The 20,582-nt window shown below is 50.5% G+C and overlaps 3 long non-coding RNA genes across 4 annotated transcripts; 1 reads left to right on the top strand and 2 right to left on the bottom strand.

Moving 5' to 3' along the window:
• Positions 1–440: 440 nt before the first annotated feature.
• Positions 441–4,640, bottom strand: LOC310885253. 2 transcript variants are annotated; one of them, XR_014574649.1, is made up of 3 exons: positions 4,504–4,623; positions 4,121–4,291; positions 441–2,199 (listed from the first exon to the last, which is right to left on the bottom strand). It is a non-coding gene; the product is annotated as an uncharacterized lncRNA (long non-coding RNA). The 2 variants fall into 2 exon arrangements; XR_014574648.1 differs by lacking the exon at positions 4,121–4,291 and having other exon boundaries at positions 4,504–4,640.
• Positions 4,641–4,917: 277 nt separating this feature from the next.
• On the top strand, positions 4,918–14,621 carry LOC310885254. Its single transcript, XR_014574650.1, has 3 exons — positions 4,918–5,058; positions 11,720–11,884; positions 12,790–14,621. It is a non-coding gene; the product is annotated as an uncharacterized lncRNA (long non-coding RNA).
• Positions 5,065–20,539, bottom strand: LOC310885255. Its single transcript, XR_014574651.1, has 3 exons — positions 15,989–20,539; positions 8,073–10,742; positions 5,065–7,593 (listed from the first exon to the last, which is right to left on the bottom strand). It is a non-coding gene; the product is annotated as an uncharacterized lncRNA (long non-coding RNA).
• Between the last annotated feature and the right edge of the window lie 43 nt (positions 20,540–20,582).

Below are 20,582 nucleotides of genomic sequence, written 5' to 3'. Positions count from 1 at the left end.
GAATTATCACAGGTGCTTCGAGCTGGTCCTAAAGCTGGACTTTTCCTTAAAAATGAGAAGTTCTGCTTCATCAATTCATGGATTGCAAAAGGACATCCTCATACGGGGGATGTATTCAGGTCCTTTCTTCAGGCAAAATCCTGATTTAAGAAGCTTGATCCCAGGCTGGTGAATGAAGCCTGAGTGAAAGCTGCAGACGGTGGTATGCTGAAGGGGATGCCCTGTAGGGTTCGGCTGGGTGGGAGCCTCCTCTGGGTACCCCCAATACCTCTCAGAGTCTTGTTGGGGCAGAGTGGTTCTGCAGCTTTTTAAAAACCCCAAATCCCTAGAAACAAATCCCCCTGAAGAGCCGGAGCACGCCTGACGCTGCTCTCCAAGTGCCAGTTCGGAGCCCTGAGCTGTAATGCACAAAAGACAAACTGTGCTCCTATTAGCACCACATCAATATCATTTAAAGCCCCATTCTGAGGAGGGCCTGGCAGCCCAGTTAATGCACTTAATTTCCCTCTGTCTCTGAATGGACATAAATAATTGTGCAGCCCTAGCCCTCCCCACTCCATCCTCTCCAGCCAGACGGATTATCTCTTGTTCTTTCCCCAGATTTGGCTTCGGGACACAAACACCATTTATGGTCACCGATTGTTCTAAAGGCCAAGTGTATAATGTACCATAAAATGAGATTTTAATACTCGGTGGGAGATTAGAGCAGCTCCGTTCTCTTAAAGCAGCCCACGTTCCCACACTCCAGCGGTCACCAGCTCCTCCAGCTTGCCACCAGGTTGAGGAGAAAATGAAATGGGGAGGACACACGCGGACCCTGCGTGGATTTAGCAGCACAGGCAGAGCTTAAAACCATTGCTTCAGCCCCACAAGCTCCTTGCATGGGTTTGCCCGTGGGTGAGAGGTGGATCAGTGACCTCCAGGGATGGAGGAACTGTTTGGGACAACGCAGGTTCCTTCTGGCCATCCCCACCACCAGGCATCCACAGGGCTTTGAAGGTCAGGAGAGCAGGAATTATTTGTGCAGAGGTCCTGGTGGAGGCTCCTGGTGGAAGAGGAGGGGAAGCCATGCACAGACAGATGGCAGGAACACCTCCGGGACATCGCTCCCACACTGAAGCATCACTTTCATCCTCCCTGCAACCCAAAACGGAGCCCGGAGAGCAGACCGCGAGCAAGGGAGCGAAAATTTATCATGAATTAATCACAATAGGGCATCTTTCCTCAGATTTCTATAAAACTCCAGTGCGATAATTTAGTGGGGAGAATATCCTCTAATGAGCTTCGAGGAAACCGCAGTCATCTTAATGGGCTTCTTAATGAAGAATCATTTAGGTTTTTATTAACACTGAGGAAAAACACATGGCGTTTGGTAGCTCTTCGGAGCTGGGTGAACATGAATAATTGCTTCAAATGTTCAAACACAAGCACTCTAATGGGCCCCTGTTTGGTGCTTTCAGGGATATCACAATTTTGGTCTTTGGGAAATGTACCCAGAATGAAGATTTGATTTTGGTTCCCAAGCAGGATTTCCAACACATCAAGCTCTGTAGCAAGTACCATTGGTACCATATTGTTCCCAGATGTTCTCACGACTGAAGATGAAGATCCAGTGGAAACTACAAGAGGATCTCAGCCCTGGTTCTTGCACTGGGTTTGCTCTACGTTCAGCCAACGCTCTCTGAGAGCTGTGTTTCTGATTTCTCAGTCTGCTCCTACACGGCATCTTCTGTAATATTCCTTTTTAAGCTCTGACACAATGTCTCGTCAAATGGAGGGAGGGCTCATGTTGGCATCGAAGGACCATGGTCCAGCCTCGAAGTCAAGAGAGATTGGGAATTCCCTGTGATTTTGTCATTCCTGGCTCACCTCTCAGCTCTGAAACACCTGGACTGGGAGACCCGGGAGAGGAGGAGGGGAAAGGGAATAACTTATTGTCGTTTACTACCACAATTTACCTGGCCTAACGGGCAGCCTGTTGGGTGGACATCACAAGTCTAACGACAGTACTGAGAAGCCGAGTTAACAGAGCCAAGAGTTTGATGCTCCGCAGCCGTGCGGGGTTTGTTCATTGCATCACGGAGCTGCAGCCTCACTTCAGGTGCCAGCAGCTCATGGGAAGTGTCTGTGCAGTTACGAGAATGGCTTCAAATGGAAATTGTTCCATCCAAGGGCACAGTGGCCAGGCACTTATACAAGCTGCAAGAGGCAAGAGAGGCACTCAGAAGGGGAGTAAAGAGGTGACGTTTTCTTTCCCCTTGGCTCAGATGTGCTGTAGGGGTTTTATCCCAGCTTCCCTCCAACTCTACTCTTTGCATGAGCACCAGGCACCCTCGTGCCCCATGCGCTCCATGCAGCATCCCTGTCTCCTGCAAAGACTGTCGAGGCTCGTAGGTGGGCTGGGTGGTCCTGGGGAGGTCTTTGTCCTTTCCTGTGCATCACAGAAGTAGTCAGGGGACACCACTCCTAACACATAGCACCTGGTGAATGAATCAGCCCCTTCCTCACCATCTGCATCTGTTTCCCTAGCCCAGCTGCTCACACCTCTAGCTATAAGAGGCAGGGATCCTCTCTGCTGAGTGTGTCACCGCCGAGCCCCGAGTGGGAAGCTCCAGCTCCCTTTGCCATGCCATCAGCACTGGGTCAATAGTTGTGTGCAGAGGTGCTGCCCCAGGGGGCTCCGATCTGTCCCCAGCCCAAGTGAGAGGCTTTGCCTAATTATAACCTTCATAAGGGACATCTGAATTTGTTCCCAGGAGACCAGCGTTTGGGAAAGGCAGAAATAACCATGAAATTACTGTCTTAATCTATCGGCTGCTTACTGTGCAATCAGAAGGCCAGCAGTTACCATACAATTATGGAGTTAATTAAATGGGTATCTCTGCCCTTAAACATAAAACACTACCAGGAGGCACCTGCTGGCTCTTGGATTTCAGAGAAATCAGTGAGACAAAAGAAAGGAAAATGGGAACAAGCTATTCTAGGTTAAAGGGGAGAAAGGAAAGGGTACTCATCATTTTCTTTTCTGTTGTAACAGTTCAGTAGGTGCCAGGAGTTGAACTCTTGTTTAATTTCCCAGATCTGTGCTTTAGTGAAGTGGAAGCTGCAAAGGAAGGTTTTTGCCAATTTCAATAGAATTAGTCAATAATATTTCATTAATACAGGGGCAGTATCACCAGCTTTTAAGTGTGGACACAGTAATCACAATTTATTTTCAAGCTGGATTTATTCTCCCTGTACAGCTAGCACTAAAATAAATGGCAATATTACCATTACAATTAATCTCTAACCTTGAAATTTTAGTAATGACTGAGAACAGAAAAGGAAGATATCTTTAAGGAGGAATGTTCTGGGGAAGTATTATATGCAGGTGGATTTATTCCGCTTTCAATTAAAAGACGAACACTTTTGTTACTCTATCAGCTTTGATTTGCCAGCAGCTTTCTCTAGTTTTATTGGAAGCTGAAATTAGGTTCCTCTGTTTCTAACAGAGTGAACACCAGATTAAAAGTAGATTTACCCAAATAGTTGATGAGCGCCTTGGGCTTCAGCTGAATGGCTCCTGATTTACACCAATTTGAGGACAGCATCCCTGCAGTTTGTTTGGATTCTCCCTCGGGACAGCCCAACACAACCAGCTCCCATCTCTCTGTGATCTGGTCCAGTGGATTTATGTACAAACCAGCCTGGGGCCCTGAGCCTAATTTCTCCTTGTGATGAGTCAAGGACTCTGATCTGGGGTCCTCTTTCTCCTCTCCAGTGCTCTGTCAGGTTCTTCCTTCCTCCCAGCAGAGTTCCCTGGGCCTCTCCATAAATTATCTGTGGTTCTTGTTAGCATTTTCAGAAGTTATACCCACAAGACAAGCAAATTGCTTACAATTTCTCTTTCTTCTGCAACTTTTCTTCCTCTCACTTGTGCTGGGGAGTCTACAAGCCGGCACTCTCCAGCACCCAGATCCCATCTCCTAACCTACTGTAAAACAATTTGCAAGTCTAAAACCTGCAGGTTCCTGCCACAAAGGAGCTGTGGCTCCTGCAGGGCTGATTATCACACCCCTTTTGTCTGCTTCAAGAGCCCTCCTCCACTTCCCTGGCTTCCCCTCAACAAATTAGCAATTACCACTTAGCAAAGGTAAACTCAGGAGATTTTCCAGCCACAGGAGATGCATCTCCTGCACTACAGCAGTGGATGAGCTACACACTGCAATCAACCCGGCATCTGCTGCATAGAGAGGTCCAACAGGCTGAGATTAGCAGAGATTAGAGAAAACCAAAAATCAAACCTAATCTCCTGAAAAGAAAAAAAAAAAAAAGTGAAAAAATTCATTAGCTGGCCAAGGCCCGGGGTAAGGATTGAATCATGCTCTCTGCTAGAAAGAGGACCTGGAGTCTCTAGAGAGTGATAGGGACAGATGCTAGATGAGGACACTAGATGTTATGCAAACTTCCAGCCCCTCTCTACCACTAATTAATCTGGAATCCCACTCCTGTACTGAGATTTACCATAGAATTTCCTCTCTGACTGCTCCTGCTCGTGTTTCCAGGAGATCCATCGGGGTGTGATAGCTTGATTCATTTTTGGCTCACTTCCCCGTCATGCCTAAGTGATGGACAATGTGTCTGGAAGCCAGTATAGAATAATAACATTAACTCTGTGTCTAGCAAACAGACTAACCTTAAGAGAATGCTGCCAAAGAAACCCTGAGGAAGAGACAGTGATGAAAATATAAATGATTAGAAAGAGATAAGAGACAAAGAGTCTAAACCTGTCCAGGGAGAGAGGAAATGAAAGTGGGAAAGTGGTATTCAGTGGGTTTAAATCAACTCACTGATTATCAGAGATTGACACCAGCTGAAGATCTGCCTCCCTGGATGCTGCTGGGGGGAGCTCAGCCCTCATGCTCTGCAGGCTGAAACCTTCAAGCTTTTGCCAGAACCAGGACTGCAGAGCCTGACTTTGTTCTGCTGTGCTCTTACATCAGTGTGGGGGGCTGTGATGCAGCCCTTTGCACCCCTTCTTCAGATGCAGGCAGAAGACGAAGGAGCAGAAAGAATCAGGTGAGTTTTGGTGCTGTGATCTCCTAGCCCACAGTGTGCTGTGCCCCTTTACACCCAGGACACAGACTGTTCCCTCCTTCCCTAGGGGACACGCAGGGTACGACCTCAGTACTGCAAAACCCAAGTGCTCAGTTTGCCTCACCCTGGCATTCAGCATCCCAGATCAAATCTCAGCCCCAGAATGATCCAACCTCCATCCCTCGTTCCTGGGCTCACCATCCCTTACCTGCAGGACCCCCATTGTCCCCTACTCCTTTACCCATGATGGCCAGCACATCACAGAGGATGAACACAGTCAGAGTTGTGAATATCTGTGTGCTTGTGCAATTAGAGGTTCTGCTTAGAAGCACGTTCCTTGGACGTGGACTGGTTCCCCCATCCTAGAAGAAGGAATTTATGGAAACGGAGAAAGGTGTTTTAAATTATTCAATATAAATGTAAATAGGAGAAAGGGTTCTTTTGAATAAACTGTGTTATTTATGCTCAGCCCTGGAAAAAAAATGGACAGCAGGTTAAGATCTGCTTGCAAGGCAAAGCCATTTGTTTTCCTGCTAGTTGATGCAAATAACGTAAATATGCTTTACATTTTAGAAGGAAGCTTATGAAATATTAAAGCCAAATTCCCAGGTCCCTTCTCCTGCAGAAATGGAGTGCTCTTGAGGGAGACCCGGGGATATTGTGGTGGCGGAGCAGAGGATGGCTGAGGGGTGTGCGCAGAGCAGTAAGAGAAAGTATGGAAAGGGAGACGCAGGGAGACGGCTGTGCATATAAAGATGAAGAGAGACCTAGAGGGATGGATATGCAATGAAGAAGGAGCATGTGTAAGGGCTGCGTCTCCCAGGAGGGTCTCTCACTCTCCTGTCCCCAGTGTGTGTGGGTAGGCTGGTGGATTTTCCCAGGGGACACCAACAGAGAAGGAGCAGGGTATGGAAGCCCCTTGAATTATTCAGTTCTTATAAATTACCGCTCTCTGCAACTTCTTTGTCTGGAGGGCATGTGTTCATTGCAGGGGAGGACGGGAGAGGTGAAGGGATGGTGTAGGATCCCCATGACAGCACACACTGTGCAGAGCAGGGATGGGATGCTGAGCACTGGGGGAGAGAACCAAGACTGTAGCTTTGGGGGTTTCACCATGTTTCCACCGCGTAACACCTATTTCTTCTTATCTAGAGTTCCCAAATAGCCACAAAACACCACAGAAGTGAAAGGTGAAGAGTGGCTCTCTAGCAAAGCGTAGGGAAAGCTGACATGTGTTTCTCTCTGAGCTCCACACGTTCCTTCATCCTCCGCTCCCCGCATGTCTACAGATTTTGGCACAGCCAGAGCAGTCCTGGCTGCTCTCCCTGGAGCTTTCCAACTAAGATAAATTTCCTCACCTCTTCCTTCACACCATGAAGTCCCACAGCCCCAGGCTTCCCCTGCAATACCCCAAGGACACAGCATCCCCTTGTCCTACCCATAACCAGAGCAGTGCTCTGGCACCCTGGGGCCACAGGATGCTCCGTGCCAGCTGGTCCTTGGCACAAGGCAAGCACTGGGAGAAGTGGTTTTGGTTGGCCTTAAGGTTCCTGATGAACGTCTGCCACTGCAGTGGAAGCCTGGGGCTGCGGGACCTCATGGTGGTCAGATGAGGGCTCTGCTTTAAATCGTGGCCACCACCCCCTGCTCAGCTGCTGTAGGCAGACAGGAGGGGGGAAAAATGGGATTTATTTTCAGGGGATGGATAGCACCACTGCTGGCCGGGTCCAGCCACAAACCACAGACCCGTTTCCTCCCCTCCACTGCTCAGATGCCAGGCCGCCATCACCTTCCAGCACTTAATCAGAGCGCCTGCCAATTAAAGGCAGGGTAGTTGCCAGAGCTTGCTGCAGGGGAAGGAGGGTAATTACCAACAGAAGCCATCACTTGGTTTGGTGCTGTGTGATTAGCAGGCTGCGCTGCCTCCAGAGAGCAGGGTCCTGAAAAATGCAGGAGTGTGGACATGGTAAACATCATTACTGCAGCAGGAGAGGGGAAGGGGCTGCTTGTGCAGGGGCCCGCAGGCTGCCCTGCTGGAACAAGGTGACCAGCGGGGTTTCAGAGAGCAGCGATGCCCAGGAACAAGGAGAAAGGCTCTGGGAAATGTCCCTGGCTGCCTGAAGTGTCCCCATGCACTGCTTCAGCTCGTTCCCATCAAACTGAATTACACAGGACAGCCACAAGTGCACGGGGAGAGACAGCTCTGTGTGCACAGAGCTCGTGTGCTGCACGCCGGCACAGACCAGGGCGTGCATCGACTGCTGTGCATGAGCCAGGCAGCAGGTCCTTGAGATGCACGATGCAAGTTTCTGTCCCCAGTGGCCCCAGCGAGGGATTTGACAGGCGGGAGCAGGGTGCAGATATCAGCCGTGGCACTGCCCTGCAGCTGGGGCAGGAGGCCACGCACACGCTGCTCTAACATGCCTTAAGCGAACAGCCCAGCTCCCGTTTTGTCGGACTTATTTTCTTCCTTCCCTCTTCAGGCAGGCAGCACGGTCACTTTAGATATTTCTGGGGCTAAAAAGGGAATACAGCAAAAAGCAAGAAAATGCAGGGTTTGAGCATCTGCCTTGCCAGGCCAGATAGGTCTGAGGAATCTGAAAAACTCCAGGCATTCCTTTGAAAGACAACAGGCTAATTTCACCCTTGCCATAAGGGTGTGATTCCTATCTGCCAGGAGATCTGATTTCCTAGGCTCTTTTACATTTCTGAAACTTTTTATTTATTTATTCATTTAATGGAATGCCCTTCTCATCCGTAGCACTGCCACACCTGAAGGCTGCAGGGAGGAGGGAAAGGAAAAGGGCATTAGTTCACGTCTGGTTAGAGGGTCTGCCAGTCCAAACAGGGAGCTGCAAGTTGCATTGAACGTTTTTATAAGCATTTCTGCAGCATTTTAAGCAGGACCCCCCCCAAAAAAAGACATCAGTTTAAACTCGTTGACTTGATGACTGACTGGGTCATTGCCTAAGTCTGGGAGTTGTATTTGTAGTTACCGACAGCGCTCGAGATTCCAGCAATGCAATCATTTGCTTGAGTTCCCCAGGCAATGGCGTACGATAGGCAGCTGTGAGTGGTAATGGATAGAGAGGTGTTAGCGTGAGGCTAACTGGCAGAGAGAGCGGGCAGCAAGTGCTGGAGCTCCAGGAAGGGCAGAGCATCCAGGCAATGCGTGCTTACCTGCAGAGGAAGAGGAGGAGGAAGAGCAGGAGGCAGAAGAGGAGGCAGAGCAGCACGGCTGGGCACATGCATATTTACCCACACCCATTTGGGAGCCCACGCCCTTTGCCATCCTCTGTCCTCGCAGCCAGCTCCTTGCCATGGACACAACCGGCTGGATGGGATGATGGGGAAAACAGAAACAAACCTGACAAAAATAAGAAACTTCAAAAAAAAATGCAGTGACTTCTTGCACCCTAAATTATTGGCAATAAAGCACGCTTCCAGCCAGCAGAGAAGGGCTTTCTCCCCAGTTCTGGTCTGTAGGGTGGAGCAGCACCCCTGGCTGTGCCCTCCTGTCCCACCTCGGGGATGCTGCACCAGCCCCGGAGTGTGCCCGGGTGCTGGGAGCGGATCACGAGTTCTGCTGCTGCCAGCTGGATGCTGGTGTTGCCACCAGCTCGGCACCAATTATTTATGAAAGGAAATAGAAACAAAACTGCTTGACATTTGCAAAGAAATCATTACCACGCACTCGTGGCGAATCAGAGCTGGAGTGCTTTAAAGTTCCGCCGTCCCAGCGCTTAATTAGAGACCAGGCGGTTTATGTTTTGCTCTCATGAAAAATTTAACCCCCGGTTGCTTTGCCCGATTCCAGCCAAAATGCAGCTTCTGGCCCACCCCCTTCCACTTCAGGGGCGCTCAGCTTGCCTCCCCTGCCCAGGGATCCCCACGGGCACTGGGGGCAGTTCAGGATAAGACCTCGGTGTGGTCTCCAGGAGGCTTGGAGCACCCCTCAGAGCCTTCCCCTTTCCCCCCCATGCCAGAAAAGGTGGTGCACCCACAGGTGGTCGCCATCCCCAGGGCAGGATGGGCTTTGCCTAAACCTCATATTTTTTCTGGCTGCACCACACACCTCCACGTGAGGCTGAGCCGAAGGGATGTTTGTTTTGTTTTTTTTTTCCCCTTCCAAGCCTTGGTGGCTGCGTGGGGCAGTGATCAGAGCCTGCTCCCCATTTGGGGCCTGGTCTCATGTGTAGATCTCCCTCTGGGTGCTGCTGCTCGCCTCCCACCCTCACCCCTAAACCGGGAGCAGCAGGTGTAACGTGGAGATAAATAGAGTGAGGAGCACAAACTGCTCCGATAATGGGATCTGCGTAAGCTTCCGCAGTAAATGATCATTGTAGCTACAACCAAATTTCCCTAATCTAGACAAGCCTCTGCTCTCCTCTCCTTCAACTAGCAGTTTAATTTGCATTAAAAAAAATCCTTCCAAGATGATGTGGATTGCACCCCTTCCCTCCTCCCCCCATGCTTTACAAGATATAAACATTGCGTCTTCTTTTTAAATGTGGCCTCTGGGTAGGGATTCCTGTGAAACTGAGAAGCAGGCCATTTTACAGATAAATGATTTATACAGAAGATGCTATGGATGACCTGATGCTGACCTGTTTGAATTAATTCCAGCATTTGAGCTTCCATTTCTATTAAAACTCCATTTACCAGGGAAGTGAAAAGGTAATTATCGTCCCCAGCTTTAAATCACTCTGCTGCTGAATTATTAAAGGGAAGAATTAAAAATAATCAGGCTTTTTCATTATACTTCATAGAGAGGAAATTAAAGGTGTAAGAATGTATTTTTTGCTTGAATTTAAGTATTCATTTCTGAGATTTATGTAGAAATTGAAATTATTCTCTCTGTGTGCCCAGCTCATTCTCTTTATGAAAAACACACAGACACATGCATGGGGGGAAGAAGGGAAAAAAAAGTAAAAACCCTCTTGTAAAATTAAAAGAAGAATAGAAGGAAGAAGGGATTTAACATGAAAAAGTACAGGAGAGTGTTGTGCATTTTAATACCCTTTTTTTTTCCTGCACAATTACACCTCTGAGTGATCCAGCAGAGGGAGATTAAGCTGCTACTAATTTCAGATATACAGTTGTAAAACGCTGGGTTAGTTCTTATCAGGAGAGGTTAAAAAAAAAAAATCCACCTCTGCCTGGCAGGAGGAGGCAGCTGACGGCTTGCGATGCCTGGAGGCTCTCAGGAGCAGGGGCTGGTGCTGGATCCTAGCAGCCAGGGCATGGTACCAGCACCCTCGTGCAGCCCCCGGATCATCCTCATGTAAACGTAGGAGGGGGGTGGCTGGGCAGGGGGTGACACAGGAAGATCCAGCACCGGTGGAAGGGCTCAGCACCTCCAGAAGCAGGCAGTCCTGCTCCTCGCTTGGTATCTTGAGGCAGCGAGCTCCAAGGGCTGAGCACACCTACGTGCCTGTTGTGCTGTGGGGTGGTTGTAGACACTGTTCCGGGCCAGTTCAACAGCACTTGGCCATGTCCTGGAACAAAAAGACCCTTCCTGAAGGACTTTTCTGGTGTGCATTCAGGGGGAAGGAGCCTGGTAGCTGATCAATCTGGTCTCAGAGCATGAACAAGCATCTCTGGGGCTGGTACAAAGCCTGGAGATATCCAGAAACATCCGTCTATGTGAGAATAGGAAAAGCAAGCTGCAGCCCAGAAGGGAAATGCACTTTGTTCAGTTCCAGTGTCAAAAGCAAATCCCCAAGCACCAAACTCCTCGTCTGATTGCCTGCCCCACTGCCTTCTGCTGCTGGATGGGGACAGGCAGGGCCACCCCACCCCACAGAAGCTGCAGCTAAACGTGGTCCTGCATCAGCTCCCACCTCAGGCAGTTCCCTGAGCTTGCCTTTCATTGCTTCTGGGACTGGACCTTGCCAGATCAGCGCTGCAGTTGCACTCCATTGCAAGCTCGTGGATAAAACACCAGTTACAGCACGAAAAAGGCAAAGAGAAGTCAACAGCAAACAGCCAAAGCAGGGATATGCCTCCCACCTCCTGCACTTGTACAAAGCAGCGGCTGTTCTTCTCCCCCAGCCCTGCTCTCCTGCACACCAGAGCTCCTCCTATCCGGCAACGTGAAAGTAGAAGTCACAGACGAGTGGGAGAAGCATAGACGTGGTACCTGTCTTTCACAACTGTCACAAAACTGAGTGAGAATCTAGGCCAGTCAACATCTGTCCCTGGCAAAGTAGTCAGAAGTTGATATACGATCCAATAGATAAAGAATTAAAGGAGAGAAATATAATTAACATCAGTCAACACGGTTTTATGGAAAATAGGGCTTGTCAGACAAATCTGATTTCGTTCTTTGATGAGATTACGAGTTTGGTTGATAAGGGTAACAGCAAAGACGTAATATATTTAGGCTGTTGTAAGAGGTTTGACTTTGTATCTCACAACGTTCTGATTAAAAAATTAGCACTATGCGATATCAGCGGAGCACGTGGTAAATGGATTAAGAATCAGCTCTCTGGCAGTTCCTAGGAAATGGGCTGTCGACAGAGAATCACAGCATGAGGGAGGGAGGCACAAGCAGTGCTTCTAACACATTTCCAGGCTTGGACTCAATTTTCCTCAATAATCTTGATATGAAAAATTAAATTAATACTGATGAAACTTGCAGGAAGCCCGAAGATCTAAGCAGAGATATGCGGCAATCAAGAGGGGCAGATCGCTCAGGAAGACCTGGATTGCTCAGGAAGCTCAGCTTGCTCCAGCTTCATGTACGAGTACGAGGAACCACAGCAGGACTGGGGACCAGAGCTGCCTTCCCTGGCCAGAATCAAAGGTGGGTGAGGAGCTGAGAGCACTGATCCATCCCTCCTTGGGGAGAGACCCCAAGAGCTCAATCCGTTTAGTTTATCAAGCGGAGATTGAGAAGTGGCTTGACTAGAAGGGATCAAAACCTTCATGGGGAGACAATAGCAGGTACTAAAAGCCTCGTTAATCTGCTAAAAGAGGCATAAGAATGGCCCGGTGATTGCAAGGGGAAGCCAGAGGAACTCAGATAAGAAGTTAGGCCCGACTATTTCTCTACAAAGCGATTAAATGTTAACAGATTTCCAGGAGAACAGCACTTTCTCAAGCTCCAGAATCACCTTGTGCTTTTGTCAAAGCGGTGCGTTAACCACCAAAAAGTCAAAGAGCTCCTGTTTGTCCCCTTCGGATAGAAAGGGAACAGAAGATCAGAAAAGGCTTCTCCTGGTGCTCCCTGCCTAGGGAAAAATTGCTGAACATTGCCCTGTTCTCAGCCACGTCCTGTGCTGCTGCTCCTGGCTCTCCGTGCGCCTTTCCCCTTCCTTGGGGAGGGAACAGAGCCAGCCCCCGGGGTGGCACACTGCCCAGCGGGTCCCAAAAGCACACACCCCGGCCCTTCACGGACTCTCCTTCCATCCCCCTGGCTTTAACCCAGGACCAGACAACCCAGGCTGTATCGCCCTCCTGCTCCATATCAGCCTCTAAGCTCCCGGTCTCCAGCAGTCCTATATTTTCACCATATTCTGCTCAGAACTTAAACTACCAGGTCTCCTGGGCAATTAATTTATTATCCCTTTAACTGCCTGAAGAGAACTTACAGCCCTTATAATAATACTTTACATCTCTCCGGGGTTTTCCAGTAAGGATCTCAAAGAGCTGTGCAAATAACTGTTATTCCTTGTGCTCCCACACGTGGTATTCCCTTCCATCCTGCAGACGTGGAGACAGAAGAGATGACGTGCTCTGCTCTGTGCCATATATTGCGGCAGGGATTTGAGGGCGGGAGGCTCAGCCGGCCGTGCTCTTCACCAGATTGCACAGCCACACCAGGAGGAACAAACCAGGAACCAACTCAGCTGCTGCCGGCTGAGATGCTCAAGGCAGCCCCCAGAAAACGTGGTGGGGCTGGGGGAGATATTACCATCACGGGGTGAAGAGTAAGCTTAGCCAATTCGAACTTTTTTGCAAATATCAATGAAAATATATATTTTCAAATATATAACGTATAAAATTAAGTTGCATGAAATATATTTGCAAATATCATTGCAAATACCACCCAGCAGCTCCTTGTGGTACAGGTTCTGCCGATGCAGGGTCACTGCTGCCACCAACACGAACTCTTACCCCTATGAAACCCCAACGTGCAGACATGCCGTTTGCTGTCCTGTGTGGCCCTCAGGGTGGACAATCCCCACACACGTCCTTCACGCCAAACTTTGCCTTTGCTCTTTGATACCAGGCTGCCTTATGCAGATGAGGACACGGAGACATTTTCCATGCTTGCTCCGTTGTTTTTTCTCTGGTGCTTTTTGCATCCACTGGGAAGAAATTTTGATTTAAACAGGAGAAACCTTTTGGGAAAGCAGAAACAGCTTTGGCACCTAGAAAGGAACAACTTTATTTTTCATTCTAGACCTGCCCGGCCAGCATATGACTTTTATACTATTTTCTTTTCAAGAAACAATTGAAAAGAAATATTGCAGCTAGCCCAAAACACTGTTTCTTCCAAAGAGTCCTATTTCAGGGGAAAGAGGAACATGGGGTTGTAATTCAGAACCAAATAGGCATCCCCCGTATGCATGGGCGGACGGTTATTGAGACAGAGGAATGGGAAGACAAGTCGGAAGACAAGTGAGCAGGTTAGCAAGAGGCGGGTGGGTGTTGTAGGTGGATGAGCGGACAGAAATGTGGATGAAAGAAGCAGGGGTGAGCTGGGGTCGGGGCTGCTCAGGGGGGCACTCAGCAGCCGTGAGCAAGGTGCAGCAGCAGCCCCTGTCCCCCTGCTCGCACCCAGCAGCTGCTCACGCGGGGCTGATGTCGCCTCATCTCCTGCAGGCAGCCTCTCCCCAGCATTCCTCTTTTGTGCTCCTGCTCCTTCCAGCCCCGCCGCCACCTCCTGTTCCCCAGTCACTTCACACCGCAGCCTGATTAGTGTAAATATTGCCACCAAACAGGGACTGTCTGAGCAGATACCTTCCCTCCCTCCCCACCACGCCAGCCTGTAATGAGCTAGGAGAAAACGCTGCTGAGAGGTGTCAGAACAATTTCTATTAAACATAATTTCCTAATGAAAAGGTTATAAGTGACTGTGTCAGAGCTGATCAGCATTCAGTCTCCCCATCACAGCACGATTCCCGGCCAGCAGCCTAACTGGGGTGGCTGTGAGCCCTGTCCCTGTGTCAGAGCGGGTCCTGCACCAGCATCGTCATCCTGAGCAGGAGCTGGGCAGCCTGATCCTCTCCCAGCTCCCCTCCAGATCCCAGCCTGTCCCTTAGCACCCAACAAGCCATCCCCTCTCAGGGAGGGCTCTTTCCTTGCCGCCAACATTTCCCTCAACTCACCCACATCGCTCCTTCCTGCCCCTCCTTCCCTCCCACCCTTCCTCTCCTGTCTTCCCCAAGCCACTAGAGAGGATTGAAGACAGGATTACTCAATGATAACAACAGCCACCATCCTAAATCCAGTCAGGGATGGTGGCTAATCCCTTTAATGAGTTGCTGTAGCTCTGGCAGCTGAGCTAGCCTGCATGCTAACTCACCAGCTCTCCCCTTCTCCTCCCAGACAGACGCTGCTGAGCAAAGGCTGCAGCCTGAGAGATTGCTCTCAGAAGTGGGAAGAAGCCCTGAGCAGTCCTGTGATCCCTTTGGCACTAGGGGAGCAGGCTCAGAGAGCCCTGGGCAAGCTGCAAGTGGCTGGTGATGTCCCTGCCACCCCATGGCAGGTCAGAGACCAGCACCCACCCGTCCCATGGAGGGGATGCAGCTGGAGCAGGGCAGGAAGGCATCCCACCAGCAGGACGGGGTGATGCTCGCAAAATAAAACCCTCGCCGGGATGGGAGCAGACACCAAAGCACAGGACACAGCCGGTCCCAGAGCCCCCTCCTGCACAGAGCCATGCTGCTTGCACCGTGCTCCTGCAGGAAAGGTGACCTCGGTGGCCACAGCAAGCCAAAGCCTTCCCTGCAGCCAACAGAAAAAGGACAGAACAGACCCGGGGGGTCCATATACCTTACACGGGACTGCTCTCCCTAAATTAGGGTTTGTGCAACAGTGTCTCATTGATTCAGGTTTATTCAAGGCTCAGCAAGATGGTGACATCTGGTTCCCTGCAACAGCAGCAGCTGGAAGGGCTTGGGCTGGTGTCAGGGCACCGCAGCCCCACGGCACCCCTGGCAAGGTGGGCATGTTCCCAAAGGGGTGCTGTCAGCTGGGGGCAGAGCCCTCATTAACCCAATTAGTCACCACTCAGAGTCACTCAGCACTGCCCGAATAGGAGGCAGGAAAAAAAAAATAGCAGAAAAGCCATCTCTTCTCCTCCCTTGGGGCAGGAAAATCACTTTCCCTCTCCAAAGAAGTGAAGTTTGGGAAATGCTGCTGCAGCATCTGAGACAGCCTGGAAAGGTGCCGCCTGTTTCCCACCCAGCTTCTTTCCCTGACAGCAAGGATGAGGGGCTACATTTCTCCCCTCGGTCTCGAGGGGAAGTTCCTCTGCATGGCTAATGTGCTGCAGACAGCATTACAGCGGCCTCGTCCAGCCTTCGTGGCTGGTTCTTCATTATTTTGCACTGGTGCTACAATTTGCGCTGATGCAAAGGAACAGCGTAAATCAGGCATGAATGAGGGAGGATTACTGCTGCAGGAGCCTCTGACTGCCCCACGTTGGCAGGTTTAATTGCTTTCACAGGGACCAGGCCAAACCAGGCTGGAAAGCTGAGAACCGAGGCGTGCAAGCAGCCACACTGATTAAATTTCCCCCTGCTCTGGCCGTTGCCCTGCGGTGGCGGCTGTGAGCAGCGAGCCTGCCTCACCAGGGCTGATGTTTCGCTTCTCCCCCTCCAGTTTTAAGGAAGGAGCCCTTGCTCCAGCACAAGGACACTAGTCCAAGCTGGCTACAGGCCTGTCCTTTCCAACCTACCTGGTTCCCTTTTGCTCAGCAAGGACTGCCTTGTGCATCCCCCTCGTCCCTCGCTCGCTCACACCCCCAGCCTTCCCCTTCCTCCTAATGAGGCTTCCCCTCTCTGCACAACACGTGCTGCCTGGGCTTTTCCCTCCCTTTCCTTATCAAGATAAAGCTGTCATCGGCTTCCCCATTCCGCTGGTTTGTTGAGACTTTCAAAGCCTGGAACAGTATTAAATATTCAGCCTGCTCCTTTGGGCTGCATTTCAGAGCCTGCATCCCTCCCTTTAATTGCTCCGTCAAGACTAGATGAAAGTTTGATGCCGAGGCTTTGACTGGGACTAACTCAAACACTTTGGGCTCTGCTGATTTATTTATTTAAAGAGAAAAATATCTGGATTATTCTGCTTAAATTAGGCTCTGCAATTGCTAAAGACCTCTTTCATTGGTTCTCTCACTCATTCATGCATCTTTCCAAAAATGCACTCTTTTCCCTGCTATTTTTGGCTATACTGAAATATGAGCATGCTCCTTCCTTTATCCTTTTCTCTCCGTCTCTCTTCTGTCACCAAGCGCACATCTCAAACACCTCTTCTGAAACAGCACTGTGCCCTATAATCCCATGGGAAGGCGGATGGAGACTTCCATGCGAGGAGAGGGCTCCCTTGGGCGTCGTTCCACCAACAAGGCAGCAGAAATCAGCATCTGGAGAGAACTTGGCTGGCAGGGAAGACACAACCACAGCGTCCCCTGCACAGCTTCAGAGGCTGGCTCTGATTTAGATGCACCCAGCAGCAGCTTGTTAACCCGCACCCCTTCTACCTGGCCCTGGAGACGTGGCTGGGAGCTCAGCCCGCTAGGCGAGCTGGGACCTTCCCCTCTCCGTGCCTCCCCTGAGCATCTTTGCTCTTGCTCTGAATAATTCCTGCACGGGCAGGCAGAGGCCAGCTCCCTCCTACTGCAGGCTGCAGCTGGGAGGAGATTTATTTTTGTTTATTTGGGGCTTTTTTCCTTTACTTTGTTCCTATCTGCCCAGAGCTGCAGCTCAGTGCTTTTTGCTGAGGTCTGGAGTCCGTGGGTGAGCACATCTGTGCACGGCCAGGGGACAAGGTCAGCCCCTGTCACAGGGCAGGGAACAGCACCGCTCCGGCTGCACTGCCCTCCTGCTTCCTCTGATGTAATTAACATCCCTTTGTTATTGTCTGCAATCACGGCTGTCTCTGCTTTAATCATCTCCCAGCAATGAGCATTCCTTCTCATTAGGGGCTTAAAAACCTCCATTATAAACATGTAAATGGGACGCAGCGAGGAGGGAAATATTTTACTACTCCAATTTCCTGTTGTGCCACTGCCAGCGAGTCGTGATGCTATTGCTAAGCATCTCCAGGCAGCACCAGCAACCACAGGACCAGACCCACATCCCTCTCCCAGCCAGCACCATCAACACCCCAGTGCCCACTGCAGCAGGGTTTCCAGCCTTCAGTGGTATGTGGAGACTTTTCCTTCAAGGGTACATGGAGAGGAGGCAGACTCTGAAACTCCCCAGGGTAAAACCAGCATGCTGCCCTGTCCTTAGAATGCAGAAGGTGAAACCTCAGTCTCTCTGCAGCATCATTTAAGGCCTTTGACCTCCTCAGCCATTTCTGCACTGATGCTGGCTGAGCTCTGGGCCAGCTCTCCGACCTGCTGGCACACCCGGACTAACCACGGGCACCACACTGCCTGGACCTGCTTGGCTCACTGCCTTCCTTCTCCATTACCTGCAGAGCTGCCCAAGGAAGCCCTCCTTCACCCCAAAGAGCCTCCTAAACACCAGCCTTGCAAGAAGGGGTCTCTCCAAGTATTTTCTCTCCTTTCAGCAACAGCAAGGTCCTGTATTTCAGAAGGGCACCGACCTCAGCCTCCTCCAAACAGCAATTGTTCAACCCGGTAACATTTACAATGCAAATGCCAGCTCTGTTTGTAAGAGTAGCAGGCTTAGGGGGAAGCAATGGGACCTGGCTGCAGCTGATCCATGCAGGACTTCAGCATCCACCTCCAAAAAGATATTTGGGGAGGTAAGAGGCTCTGCTCCCCTCCATGGCGTTCACACAGAAGCAGATCTCCCTAGGAACCGCTTCTGCTCTTTAAAAAAATGTTTTTTTCATGGGCAGCCACTGTTTGGGCAGTGCAAGGAGAGCAGAGGAGCTGTGACAGCTCTTCCAGGGCTGACCTGCCCTCGCTGTCTGCGCGGGACCAGCTCCCCACCACCACGGCCGGGCACCGAGGCGCGCTGCAGGTGGCTCCGCGCATCGCTCTGCATCTTCCTCCTCTGGCAACGCTGCTGGGCCAGGCTCTCCCAGCCTTAAGGGCACCCACGAGCAGCTTAACCTTCAGCTTTCAAGCTTCTCCTACGCCAGCCTGAAGCCCCCGTTACAGTGTTTTGTCTTTTTTCCTCTTCTCCCTGTTTTCGTCTGTAGCAGGGAACAAGGGACACTTGATCTGATCTCCGCAGACAGCTTTTCTGCCTTGCGCATACTAAGGTCTCTGCAAGCAGAAACCACTGAATACATATAAAAAAATTTCTCACCCAAGGTGGCTAACAAACCCCTAAAGGCAGGAATAGCAGCCAAGGTGCAGAGGAGAGATAGCAAATCAGGCACTACAGCGCTTTCAACTCCAATCTCCTCGCCCTACCTCCTGATAAAATGTTGCTGAGACTTCTTCCATCTCTCGGTTCCTCTCTAGCACATGGATTTGGCACCCATGAACTTTTTAATTTCATAAGCCACCAGTGCTCTGCCTTCCCTTGTTGCACTAGCATGCCTTCGTGGAGCTCTCTAAGCCAGGTGCAGCCGCTCGATAATTCCCTGTAATGTTATCACATCAGCTGGGGCAGGGCCGAACGGAGCCGACCCGCAGCCCCGGCTCCAGAAGACCACCACCAGCAGAAAAGCAGGGCAGGGGGAACTGGAGTCCTCTCAAGCTTGAACTGCATCCCACAAACCTTATTTATCTCTGTGAGCCCAACGCTGCTCCTAACATTAACACCCACAGCATCCCCCTGTGTAACAGCACCCAGCTAGGCTGCTTCCTTCATTTCCGAAGCCCGTCCACCCAAAAAACCCTCAGCTTCCTCATGGGAGGTTTATATCCCCTGTGCACCTTCGGGAAGGGCACGTGCTATCAGTGCCTCCTTTTAAAAAAACAAGCAAACAAAAAACACACAACTTTTTACCCTCGAGTCATCAAGACGTGGGGGATTGTGCTTATTCAGTGAAAGGGGTAAAGGCAGGAAAGCTAAAAGAGGTTAAATGGACACAGGAGCGCTCTCAGCCTTCTGTGCAAGACCCCGCGCTCAGGGGCAGCCCCACCAGATTTAATCCTCGTTAAGCAATGCAGTGCTTTGCTCCTGAACCTTTCAGAGTGTTCCCTTGGAGACAAGCCCTGAAAGCTTCTCTAGCAGCCCTGAGAGCTCGCACGTGCTGCCTCAGCTGACATCTGCTCTGACCGTGCCTTCGCCTTCCCTTGCCCAGGCTGTGGATGGAGAGGATGGGGTAAAGCAGAGCGATGGGGTAAAGCAGAGCATTCCTGCAGCAGAAATGCCCCTACATGTGCAGTCTGTGTCTGCATGCACATGATAAATGGTGCTTCTTGCACTCGATCCCACTCATCCTTGCATCAAGCCACAGCTGAGCAGAGCATCTCCGCCCAGGGCAAAGGGTGACCTGGGTGTGCACCAACTGCTCAGGACCCAGCACTGGCTGCTCACAGGGAACGGTTCCTAGCAAAGTAGAATTTATAGGCAAACACATCCACCCACCCGGGGCTGCTGCAAAACTGTCTCGTCCCCTTCCAAGCAACATTCAGTCAGAATTTAATATGTGCACTTCCCTGTTTGTGTCCCCACCTGGGATCTTGCAATATAACCACTATTTTCACCGCAGAAGAATCCACGCCTGCTTTTAAACAGGGGAACGCCCTCCCGAGCTGCCGTCCCCAAAGACTTTCTCTTCCCCTCAATCAGAAACGCAAACCCTCAATCAGAAATTAAAGCTCCACGCAACACCACCACAAACGACTCAGCCCTCGATGCTCACGTGCCTGCTCGGAGATTTTTTGGGAAGCGGCAGAGGCACAGCAGGCAGGGAAGGAGCTGATCCTGCTCGGGGCTCAGCCCAGGCCAGCCCCACATTACCAATATTTAGCAGCAGGGAGAAGGCTTGAGTGGGGTGTAGACGCGAGGCACAAAGATTACGGTGCTAATTAGGTGCTTTTAGGGAGGCTTAAATGGCTGGGAATGAATGGGGAGTGAGCGAGCAGAGCAGATAGAGGTGTAGATGGGTGGGAATTAATAGCTGCACAGAGGAAATTTGGCCTCACGTTGGGGTTAGGACTGGGATACGACAAGCCTACCACCAAAGTCAGGGCGTTGCAGCCTTTGTTCTGTTTGCCTGGCAAATATTCTAAATTCCCCTTTGTTTCGCTTATTCAGAAGAAGAGGTATTTATGGATGCAGAGATTAAAATGGCTTTTTTTTCCTTGTCAGTTTGGGTGCTGATTTTAATCAGTTTTTTTTCCTTTTTCCCCTTTCAGAGCTCCATTTCTAAAGAAAAGGAACAGCTCAGAGAGA

The sequence above is a fragment of the Anser anser genome, assembly GCF_964211835.1.
Source record: "Anser anser genome assembly, chromosome: 22".
NCBI lineage: Eukaryota > Metazoa > Chordata > Aves > Anseriformes > Anatidae > Anser > Anser anser.
Note: the sequence above shows the minus strand (reverse complement) of the source record. Positions and strands in the feature narration are given on the sequence as shown.